The following is a 12,908-nucleotide window of genomic DNA, read 5'->3' as shown; positions in this document are numbered from 1 at the left end:
TAGAGGTCTTTGCATATAGTATTTTTATTGTAGCAGGAGATTGCGTTCGGGTTTGATGATACTAGGTTATAGAAATCATTATTCTGTGACTAGGGAGTGTTGGGATGCTGTAATTAGGACTATACTTTGTGCAACTGATCTTTCCCATTTTTAACCATTTGCTGATATGTAGAATGTAAATTACAGCAGCAAAACTTTGTTCTCCCAGAATCAGGCAACCTTTTTGGTCAAAATTGAATCGAGAACCCTAGCTGCAACATTGTAAATTTGTTTTTGAATAACAGTTGGATTTCACAAATGTGCTTTAAACTGCAACGTTTTCCTTTTTTAAATATGTAAGTTTGCAATAAATCTGATAGAAAATATATAATTTGAGTTAAAATCTAACCACTCATTGCAGCAATTTGTTTTTACAAACGTCCCTCTGCCCTCGATCAACACTAACATTGACAGGCCACGCCCCCTCTGGAGGCCACGCCCACCACCCACAGCACAAAAGCGACGCTGAACACTAGCGTCTCCAACTGCTGACACGCTGCTCCTGAGGCGGAAAGCCGGGAGAGCGCTCGTATTTTTAAAATTGTTTATTGTGTTATTCTGTGATTTTAAAACAAAGCACCCTTATCCCAAGCCTCTGCCAGACAGTAGCGGACCCTCCGCTGATCAAAAACCGGCGCGCAAAGCGCTTGCCAGCGCCACGGCCGATTGACAGGCCACGCCCCCTCTGGAGGCCACGCCCACCGCCCATCTACTTACTATCCCATAAATATGTGCCTCCACAGGAAGCGCAGCGGACGAGCGCAGCGGGCGCGGCGATTGCGCGCCGAAGGCGCACCTAAGGAAAGCCCGTCTGCGCCCGTCCGCGACCGACCGAGGCCTGAGGCCTCACACCCTGCTCCTCGCATTCAATACTCCCATTCACAACTCACTGCTCAGCAAGGTAAGTGGACTCTACCTGCCACCACCTTAGCTCGTATCTCTGATCTTGGGCTACTAACTGTACATGAGTCAGTCCACACTAACATCTTGCCCTCGCCCCTAAAGACCAGTTCCTCTTATCCGCTTCAGAACGTCCTCCCCCCCTCAGCGTATAACTGCTATGTACTTAAACACACGTTCAGCAGTAAAACACCAACTTGATCTTTTTACTCTACTGGAATCCCATAAACCTGATTTATTATTCCTCACTGAGACCTGGTTCTCAGACAGTTCTCTTCCCTCCCTGCTGGCGATACTCCCCCCGACCTATTATGCCATTCGAGCCGACCGCCCCTCGGGCAGGCCTGGCGGAGGGGTAGCCCTTATCGCCTGTAAGGAGCTAATTTTTCACCCCTTAGGTTCCCCCTCCATGGGAACCTCAGACTGTTTAGTGGTTCGATCCCTGTCCTTTTCCCCCCCTCTGACTTGTGTCCTCGTGTACCGACCCCCGTCTTCCCCTCAAACGTTCCTCCCCTGCTTTCAAGATCTAATGGTGACTTTGGTTGTTAACCACTCTTCCATCATTCTATTGGGAGATTTTAACTTCTGGCCCTCCGACCCTGCGGAATGCGCCACGTCCAAGGAATTCTCAGACTCTCTTCAGTCGCTCAACTTTACATCAGTCGTCAACACTCCCACTCATAGGTTGGGACATATCCTGGACCAAATCTGGCAACGTGACTGCCTGGTTAGTTCTCTCTCCATCTCCCCATGTCTATGGTCGGATCACTCTCTGATCACCCTATCCCTTGCCCCCGTTCCACCACCCAAGCTCACTCCTGCGAGGAACGTCTGGGCCCGCTCATGGAATCGTGTCGACATCGATGCATTATCGACCCTCCTCTCTTCTACCAGTCCCGACCTGACTGCGCTACCCTCCTCTGGCCAGGTAGACGCTATCACCAACTGGCTGCGAGCCGGGTGCGATACCGTCGCCCCTCTAAAACGCATCGCAACCAAACGCCCTAAAGATGCAAACCGTTGGTTCTCAGACGATCTAAAGAACCTAAAACTCGTTCTCCGCCAAGCCGAACGACAATGGAGACGAAACTACTGCCCCATTGCTAAAACCAGATATACTGAACTTCTTACTCAGTACAAGAAAGCCATTTTAGACACAAAGAAAGACTATTTCTCCTCTAAAATCCAACTAGCGGAGAACCGGCCAAGAGAAATCTTTTCTATCATCCAAGACCTCACATTTTCTGATAGAGCTTCGCTTAAACCATCACCCTCTCAATCATTATGCGACTCCCTTAATCACTTCTTCCTAGATAAAATCAGCAAAATTAAAATCAAAATTCCCCCCCCCCATCCCCAACCTTCACCGACCACCGACGTCCTCCAGCCACTGCATATCTGGACTCAATTCCCCCCCTATCGACCGACGCATTTCTCTCCACTCTTCCGCTGGTCAAGTCCGGCTCCCCGCTGGACCCCTGCCCTGCCTATATCTTAAAGCAGATCTACACCTTCTGCCCCTCACCACCTTTAGTGCTCCTCAATAGCTCACTGGCTCAGGGCATCGTTACCCCAGCACTCAAATCGGCAGTGATCGTACCGATTCTAAAAAAACTTGGAGCGGACCCTTCAGACCCTGCCAACATCCGTCCAATCTCCCTCTTGCCTTTCCTGGCAAAGGTATTGGAACGACACGTGGTCAAAACACTGAGTGACTTCGTGGAAAGTCATGGTGTCTTGGCCCCAAGACAGGCTGGCTTCCGCCCAGCCCATTCAACTGAGTCCGTCATAACATCGGTTCTGGACAACCTCCGACAAGGAATGGACACCAATCAACATCAGGCCCTGATCCTCTTAGATCTTTCCGCCGCATTCGACACCGTGGACCATACCATCTTACTTTCACGGGTCGAGGCGGCGGGAATCCGAGGAACAGCCCTACTGTGGCTGTCCTCCTTCTTGAGCGGTCGGACTCAGGCGGTTCGTCTGGGAGAGTTCTCTGCGGAATCTTTACCCATCCAGTGCGGTGTCCCCCAGGGCTCCTCACTATCCCCCCCTTTTATTTAATCTTTACATCGCCCCCCTTATTTTTGCTTTACAGCAGCTGGAGGTCTCTGTGTACAACTATGCAGATGATCTCCAGCTCATCTTCCACCTTTCCTCTGCCCCAGAGTCCATGTCTAAGGTTCAGTCCATCATGACCTTCATCCAGGACTGGATGAATTTCAACCACCTGAAACTCAACCCCGATAAAACGGAGTTGGTGTTGACAGGTGGTTGCTCCAGTCCCTGGTCCCCCTCCTTCTGGCCCCCATCATTAGGTCCCCCACCCACTCCTGTATCCTCTGTCAAAACCCTTGGTTTCAAAATCAATAACCAACTTTCTTTACACTCCCAAGTCTCTGCTGTGGTTTCCTCAGCCTTTCTCTCACTCAGGATTATCCGCAGAGTCTCACGATTTTCCGCCCCAGACGCGCTCAAACTAATTCTTCTGGCCATGGTGACATCTCGCCTAGATTACGGCAATGTCCTTTACCATGGCATGCCTGACTACCTCATGAGGCGCCTCCAGCTGGTTCAAAATCAGGCCGCTCGGCTGGTTTTTAACCTCTCTAAATCACACCATGTTACTCCTCTTCTCCTTTCCCTTCATTGGCTCCCTGTCCGGCAGCGCGTCTTATTTAAGCTCGGCTGCACCATCTTCAAAGCCAGGACAGGTTCTGCCCCTTCCTTCATCAACTCGGCTATACAATCCTATACTCCCTCACGAGACCTCCGATCCTCCTCCCACCACCTTCTCGTGGTTCCCCGCTTCAAGCGGAAGAAATGGGGTGGCTCCAAATTTGCTACTACGGGCCCAGCTTTTTGGAACTCTCTCCCACTGTCCCTCAGATCCTGCACTCAATACCCCCTCTTCCGCAGAGATCTCAAGACCTTCCTTTTTACCCAAGCCTTCCCATCCTGAAATCTTCACCTTTCCCTTTTCCGACCCATTGAGTAGCTGTTACCAGTGAGCGCCAAGAAACCGTCAGGTGTACGAGCGCTATATAAATCCCTTCAAATTCAAATTCAAATTCACTAATCCTTTATGATGCTGTCATAAATGGGGGCCATGCCCCCAAAACATTTACTCGTGGCTAGGGCCCTGCACTGGACGTGAGACTGGACTAGTTCTACCAGCATATCTGAGACATTAATGAAAGAACCAAATCACGTTCCGTTGAATAATACAAACATATGATTCATGAAATCCCAAAAGGAAACACACCCTCTCATGACCAAAACACAGATCCTTCTTTCTTCCTAACTCATAATGCTCCATCTCCATTGGCACACATTCTCCTACACTTTCTAACCCACTCTGATATTAAGTTGTGTCAGCCACTATGCCCATCAACAATCCTGTTACAACCACTGCCCCCAGTAGAAATAAAGCTATTTTGCTCATTGTGCTACATATATTTCTCCAGGGCAACTTCTGGACTTGCCACCAATGTTTTGTACCATCTGTTTATGCATGCAGAGAGAGATCTATTTTATGCCCTCCTTTATGAAGCACACCCCAGTCGATCCCATCCTAGCCACGCCAGGGATAATGTAATGTTCTGTCTGGGACCTTTTTTGGAGCATCACTCCAAACTATTGCAAAGGAATTTACGCTCCATGGGATTGATAGCATGAATCCAGCCAAAGAAAAGATCCAGTTGCCTCTGGTGTGTCTCTACGCCGTTTAGTTGACACCTTCTATTACTCTTAAGCTATTCATTATTTGGAGATGAGGTGAGAGGCACCACTGACCCTTCCCTGGTGGCTGCAGCAAGATCACAGATAGATTAAAGTGAAGGGCCATCTGTTTAATTGTGTGTTCCTCGTTATCTGCCTTCTTTCGTCTTTGGGCATTTGTCCTTTAAATGTGAGGTATATGGTCCATATCTTCTATTGTGAACACGGTTATAGTGCCTGGGTGATGAACGAACTGGCAAAATACAAGTCATTTCATACGCCCAACCACTAGGACAGTAGCTTCTCTGTCATCCCTCTGATGCAGCGATGTCAAGTGCTGTGGGGGAGTTGATGGAAGTAGATCCTATGAGTTTCTGATATTCCTGTTGTGACATTGGATGTTAAGTCTAGAATTACTCATGTTTGCAGTTGTTGTAGCTTTCGATGTGTCTCATTATTGTGAAGGACTTGATAAAGCCTCAAGAACTGCATCTGTACATTTGCAAACATACCATCTAAGAGTGACATACTGTCATGTGTGCAACAATATCATCTATTGGCACTGTTTGGATGTCTCACGACTATGCTGCACACAACTGTTATCAGTGAATGCACAATGTGTGCATGAGTGGTAACTTGACAAATACCTGTAGATTCTTGTAGTATTGGACATAATAGCTCCCTTCCTCCAGGCAGATTGCCAATGGGAAGAAGCATTGAAGCATCAGTTGTTGACTTTAAATTTGCAAAATATGTAGGAAAGAAAGGGTTTTTTTAGGTGACCTTGAATTGTTTGCTAGGTTTTGTACTGAGGTGAAGCATTTTGGGGGCTTTAACATGCCCATCCTATCACATTAGAGCGGATCTGACCTATCACATTAGAGCAGATTTCAAGTATGCTTGAAATCCTCACGTACACCCCTTTTTAGGTCTCGCCTGAGCCAGCAAGGCTTTAGTAAGGGCTTTCAAATTCTAAACATACGCTCATGCGTGTGCTTTTATTTTTATCACCCGCAATTGGCCTCTTTCTGAGAAAGACAAAGAACAACAAAAATGCCAGTACTGATGCCTATTCACAGGGATGTTATTCACAAGAAAGACACATTGACAACAAACAACATGTTCCTCAGACCTCTTTATCCGTCTGACGTAATCAAAAAGTTTATTTCTCAAATCACATATTTTTTTAATATGACACAATTGTTCAAAACCTATAAAAACATTCAACATTTTACTTCAACAACATACCACTCCCATCAACCAATTCAAACATACAGTTTAAACTATTTACCTTTGGCCTATGTAGAAAGAATTGAAGAATTTCTAGTAATTTTCTGTGTATAGTGGTGTTGGTAGTCTGGTTGCTGGATGAGGTGGTGATTGAAAGTGTTGGTTGATGAGGAAGTTTGGATATATGATGAATGGAGTGAAGTGGGTTGTAAGTAGATTAATGAATGGTAGTAAGATGTATGTTTGGATTGGTTGATGGGAGTGGTGTGTTGTTGAAGTAAAAGGTTTTTAATAATTGTGTCATATTAAAAAAGATGTGATTTGAAAAATAATTTTTGGGGGATTAAGTCAGACGGGAAAAAAGGTCTGAGGAACATGTTGTTTGTTTTCAATGTGTCTTTTTGTGAATAATTCCCTGTGAATAGGCAACAGTACTGGTATTTTTGTTGTTCTTTGTTTAATTGAGGCTCAGCCTTACTGATTGGAGCCCAAACCCAGTTTTGGCATTTATATTATATTTCTAAGAAAGACAGCATGCAATTGGTCCAAGGCGGGTGATTGTCCCGCCTTCTTTGTTCCCTGGCCTAGGGTGCTCTGGAGCGAGCATTAATGCCATCTGTTTCCAATTATCGCAAAATTATCTTTGGTAAATGGTTTCTTTCCCTGAAGTGCACAGAAGGGACTGTAACTTGTAAGCACAGGGGTAATCCTGTATGCCCATTTCAGCCTGCTGAGTTCTACCTCCCAACTCACTACTGCACTTATGGCAATTTGTAGACTTTCCATGATAACCCTGCCACATTGCTGACATGAAAATATAATGAAGTATGTTTGCTTCTCATCCCATTCCTTACTAAAAGTATTTTGTATAACTTTACACAAATTGAGGGCCATTGTCACTCAATAAAACCTTAGGAATGCCTTCTCTAAAGAGCATAGGCAACAGCACTATGTATTCTGCGGTTTGTGGTTTTGTTTTTTAAATACTATATTTCAAGTATTACCTTATAAAGTAATGTTGACTAAAAAGCCAAAACTGCTAGAAGGTGACACGCCTGACACAGGGCCTCTTAGTGGTTTCTTTATCTCGAGATGTTGGGTACAATATTGGATTCCTGACTGGGAGGTATACACAGTAGGCAGGACTGCAGAATGTGCATCTAACAAAGTTCTGCAGAACATCCACAGCATGCTCTAGACGCCTATATATTCTGCATATAGGAGACGCGGTGCGCTTGTGCTATATCTGAGGAATGCATCCTGCTCACATGTTAGAGGCTTCTAAAGCTATTGTTGCCAAAAAGGCAACAATAGCTTTATAATCCACTTTAATAAAAATTTCCACTTCTGGCCACTTGGAAAATAAATAAATCGACACTACCACTCAGTATATCAATAGCCAATAATTTCCTTGGACCCTCCTGACACTTAATCGGATATAGTGGTGGTCTCAAGGTGTTTTGATTCTTGACAGCTTTGGCGCATTGCACAAAATCATGAACATATCTTTCAACTTCAAGATCAAGTTCAGGCCACCAATAAGAAGCTTTCCCTATTAGTTCAGACGTAATGATTCCAAGATTACCTTCCTGCATTAAATTCAGAATTGTAGCTCTCAAGCTGCTTTGTGGAGCTATCCCACTACCTCTTAAAAGAAACCCACATTCATTAATGGAAAGTTCACACCTTCCTCCCCAAAACTTTTTACAAACTTTGTCCAGTACACATTAAAATTGGCAACCCAACTTGAGTGTATTCCTTTATTTTGTTCAGTACACTGTCATTACCATACTCTTTGTTCCATTCTTCTTCTGAGATTGCACATAAATTCACATTTTCAACTGAAGCTACAGAGTACTCATCCCTCTCATTCCGCACATGCTATTTGTTAGAAATGGGGATCTCTGGTTGGCTAAAGCTTGCTCCAAAGCCAGGCAGGGACCACCACTCTAGTTAGGGAAAGGGAGTTACACGCCAAAGATAACCCCTGCTCACCTCCTTGGTAGCTTGGCATGAGCAGTTAGGCTTATCTCGGTGGCAGTGTGTTAAGCATTTTCACAACACACACAGTAACAACACACTAGGCACACCACAAAAGGAACTCCACACAAGGTTATATAAAAATAGCCTTTATATTATATTAAAAACACATCAGATAGTAATCACATAATATACACTGTGCCAACTGGCACGGGCAATATTTACAAGGGATTATTTACACGTGACAGGGCCAAGTGGGCCACTGTCAGCATTAGCACTTGGTAAAAAAATAGTAAAAGTAAGAATATATATGAACTCAGAACACAGCCAGTAATCACTGGCAGACACTATACTCAGCGTCAACCTGTAACATAAATCAGAACAGGCACATTATCACATAAGGCGAGAACTCTATTCTGCGCCAATCTCATAAGTATAAATCTAGTAGACCACAACTACTAAACATAACTTGCATTAGGGAATACACTTAATAACATAACATGTGGTAGGGACTAAATCAAACCTAGACCACAGTAGAGAAATAAAACTTTAGGTAAAACCTAATAAGCATAAAAGCACATCTATAGCATAAATCAAGGTGCATAAATCATACTACGAACATTACATTTCCTAGCACCTATAAAAAGTACACTAAGGCCTTGTGCCCTACAAACCTAATAGTCCCCTGGGCCAACTGGCCATCTATAAGGGTTCTCAAATGCCCTCTGTCCAAAGTCAGGGCACACTGCCAATGCAGCGACAGTCATGGAGGTGCACTTGGCGCAAACCTAAACGTGGCAGCTGCCCACCTTGCTGGGCAGCTGGGACTCTCAATGAAGGCCTAAACATTGCAGCTGGCACTAAGTGCTGGCAGCTGTGCAGGCCAAGGTAGGGGCGAAGGAATGCGTCTCACTCCTGAGTCCACAAGAACATGTCCCCTAAAAGAAAAGAAGAACCTAAACGGTGCAGCGGCCCACTTCTTGCTGGGCAGCTGTGAAAGCAGAAATGCAGCATGGGCTCTCAGTAGCCCTTAAGACAAATTGCGCCCAATGTTGGAGCCTTCTAGGCTCTGAAAACAACATGTCAAGTGTTGAAGCCACACGGGGCTCAGTAAATAACTAAAGTACCCATAGGAGCCATCTAGTCTCTGAAATCCACTCGGGCCTCGTTGGAGCCACACGAGGGCCCTGGAAACAATGAGGCCAAACATGAAGGAGCACTCTAGGCTGTGAAACAAACAGGTCCCGAACAGCGTGGCAGCTGCCCCCTAGCACGCGGGGCAGCTGTGAATGGAGATAGGGGCCCGGCACTACGATGCCCTCAGGCCCCCCTGGAGCTGGTAATTAACTTTTGCCCCCATTGTTGGAGCCACACGGCTCTAAAACACTTATTCCAATTCTTTTCTGGCTGCCCTCTGTTAAGCGGGGCTGCCCTGAAGAGAAGTACCTGCTATGTCTCCCGCCCTGCCTTCATTCACCGGCTCGGGTCAGGACTCCAGTCCAGCTTCTCGCTTCGGGCGGGGAATCCGCGGGTCTCTCTCCTCCCTATAGGAGCCCCGCCTGGAAGCAACATCGGCATGCGGGGCTTCCTCTTCGCACCGGGAGCCCCGTATCACACTGGCCGCACTCTGGGTCATCTTCCCCCCGGCTAGGGGAAGACAGAAGTGACGCCGGCAGTCCCGCCCACCAGCAGGGACCTGCGCCTGTCTTCCATCTCGCGCTAGGCAGTGGCCCGCGGAAAAGTTCTCTCGTGGCTCGGGGCGGGCAGTGAGACACGGGGTGGGCACCCGTACAAGTTAAATAGATAAATCCAGGCAGAGTCGCGGGGTAGGCACCCACGTAGGTTTAAGATAAAATAAGCGGGGTGGCACCAGTATTAGTAATAACTAGATAAGCGGGGTGGGCACCCGCAATTTAAACACAAAATCAAGCGGACATAATGCAGGGTGGGCACCTGCTTAAATTAAATAAAAATAAGTGGGGTAGGCTCCCATAATTGCGGCAGAACGGGGGACTCCCCAAAGGCTGCTGCAGCACAGTGCTGCTAAGAGAAGGTAAAGTGCTCCCTTGAGGGGAAAATAAAGCGCTCACCAGGCTGGCATTATCAAAGTCCTGTAAGCTCTCTCATGTTAAAAAGATCCTGGGGCAATGAAATGGAACCAACAGCTCCTAGTCCAGAAACGTCCTCCAGTCCCCCAGGCAAGGCAGAGGGGTCCCCAAGACGTCCTCCAGGCATCCAGTGGCAAGGCAGAGCCCAGGGAGGCAAGCCTTCCCTGAGCCCCAGCAGCACACCCTGGCAGATTCCAGTCCAAGACAAGAACAAGAAAATTTTACATGGGGTCACAGCCCCTTTTTATACACACATTTCCTTTGTCTAAAAGGTGCAGGCAAGGGGAGAACCAGATGCAACTGGTTCTGGAACACTTTGTTTTGCTCAGCCCTTCTCCCTATTCACACAACAGGAGAGGGACATCAGACGCACCATAGGGGGTGGAGCCGGCATTGTGGAGCGAAAGCACAGCCCTATTCAGGTCCCAGGTTCAACTTCTCCCTCCCATCTACACGCAGATGTCCCTATTCACCACTGGGCAGACTCACCCTGGCTCCTGGAGCCAAGCACACCAGCCATCCCCTGTCACTCACAAGCCAGACAGGCAATTCACATCTCACAGCACACAGAAATTCCAACTTCCAAAAGTGGCACTTCTACACTAGACACAATAAATCTGCGCACACCATCGTGCAGCAGTTATTATCACGAGTTCGCACATACCAAACTTGACCCTGCACTCCCCACATATCAGGAATTACCACGGGCACACATATCCCCCATGCATTCCTATGGGAGGGCAGGCCACTATCAGCACACACACTCAGAGTGTGCACGCACTTTACACTGGACCACAGTGCTAAAGTGCGCAGAGGCCTAAAATCACTACTACCATGCCAGAGACTAAAGGCAAAAAAGTTTAGGGGTGTACCTGCCAAAAAGGCCCAAGTCCAACACTATTCAATAGGCATAGGAGATCTACTGAAAAAATCTGCAACCTTGTTCTACGTTCCTTGCACATATAACACATCATAGTTATAATCAAGCAGTCTTAAAAACATCCTGGACAGATGTGGTGTTGCTCTTAACATTCCAGATGTAGTGCGAACCCTTGTTAAGGGTTTATCGTCCGTTTTGAGTATGAATTCTGATCCCCACACATACTGTTTGAAATGTTCCATTCCCCGCACATACGCACTAATTTTTCTTCTGAGGGTGACAGAGAATGAGATGCGAAAGACAATATATAATCCCCATCTTCTGAAATTTGTGAGAGCATTGTTCCTAATCCCTTCCTATTGGCATCAATAGTAATCACTGAGCAAGCCAAAGGATCAAATACCTGAATTGGAATAACATTGCAAATGTCATTTTTGATGTACTTTAACTCTTTCTGTAACATTTCATTCCAACGGAATGCATAATGCTTAAGAAACTGTCTTATTCTTACGTCTTACTTGCAAACCCCCTAACAAACTTGGAATAGAATTTCACTAACCCAAGAAACGATCTCACCTCATCCTTACATATGGGGGAAGGAGCCTCCATAATAGCACTTAAGATGTACTTAAGGTGTATCCCTGCCCCAATGACTTCATGGCCATGGCACATAAACTATTTCAATGCAAATTTACACTTTCTCAATTCAGCAATCAGGCCTCTTTCCCTCAAAGGCTTAAAACATTCCTCAGCTCAGCATGAAGATATTCTTTATTCTTCCCAATAACAAGTATGTTGTCCTGAAACAACACAATCCTGTGACCCCTTGAATAGTTGGTGCATTAACCTCTGAAATACAGCAGCCACAGAAACTAACCCAAACAACATCCTTTTAGATCAAAAACAGCCAAACGGGGTCACAAAGGTCCCTGCTCACTGGATGCAATATCACCTGATAGTAATCTGAGGTCAAATCGATAGTGGAAAACCACTTCACACACATAGGTTTGGCAAGTAATTTATTTATTTCTGGCAATGGAAACTTATCGACAACAATATTCCTATTGAGATCCCTCAAGTCAAAACATAAATGCAACTGGCCGGAGGCCTTACACGCCACAAACAAAGGAGCCAACCATTCAGTACTCTCTACTGATTCTATATTACCATTTTCAGTAACTTTATTAACTCAGATTGTACTTTATCTTTCACACTAAAAGGTATGTTCCTGACTTTATGACACATTGATTTTGTCCCCACCTTCAATTCAATCTTGTGGGAAAACCCTTTGAGTTTTCCAATGGTGGCCGAAAATACACTAGAGAACTTCCTTTCCATTTGCGCACCCATCATTGCTTCGTCACAGTCAACCAACATGACAGGTTACACGCTATTGGGATTCAATGTTATACTTAATGCTTTCTGATCCATCCAGCCTAAGACAAAGGGACAATTCTCAGCAACATACAACTTGCATTTTGCTTGTCTACATTTGAATACGAGCAACAACTCTGTTTCCTAACATAGGGATTCCCTCCCTATATAGCTAACTGGATGCACATCAAGTGGCTTTAGCTCAGGACCTAATTTTACACAGAATGTGTTGTCCTAAACAGTTTTGTTTACGATTATGCAAAGTGAGCCTGATTTCGCCATTACCTGTATCTCAACCCCTCTTATGTACATTTGAGAAACTGTTTTTTGTTTCCACCACAAACATTTAAAACTATATGGTTAATGCTCAAAACGCAATATGGAGCAGATCCTTCTGTAACTTCCGAAGATTCAGACTCAGATTTTTCCACCACACACTTCATAGATTTCTGTTTTCTCCTGCTCACTTTGGCAAAATGCCCAAGGATACCACAATATGAACATTCCTGCTTAATAGCAGGATAGCTTCTGTCCCTGGCAAGATGATTAACATTGAGCTGAGTAGGGATGAGATGCACTCCTAGTAATCCAAAAGTTAATCAAGTGTAAACCATTACTGAATGGCGCAGAAGTTGGGCTCCTTGTCAATTTGGAAATCATGGATAAGCAAAGGT

This window comes from Lissotriton helveticus, chromosome 3_1, assembly GCF_964261635.1.
Source record: "Lissotriton helveticus chromosome 3_1, aLisHel1.1, whole genome shotgun sequence".
NCBI lineage: Eukaryota > Metazoa > Chordata > Amphibia > Caudata > Salamandridae > Lissotriton > Lissotriton helveticus.
Note: the sequence above shows the minus strand (reverse complement) of the source record.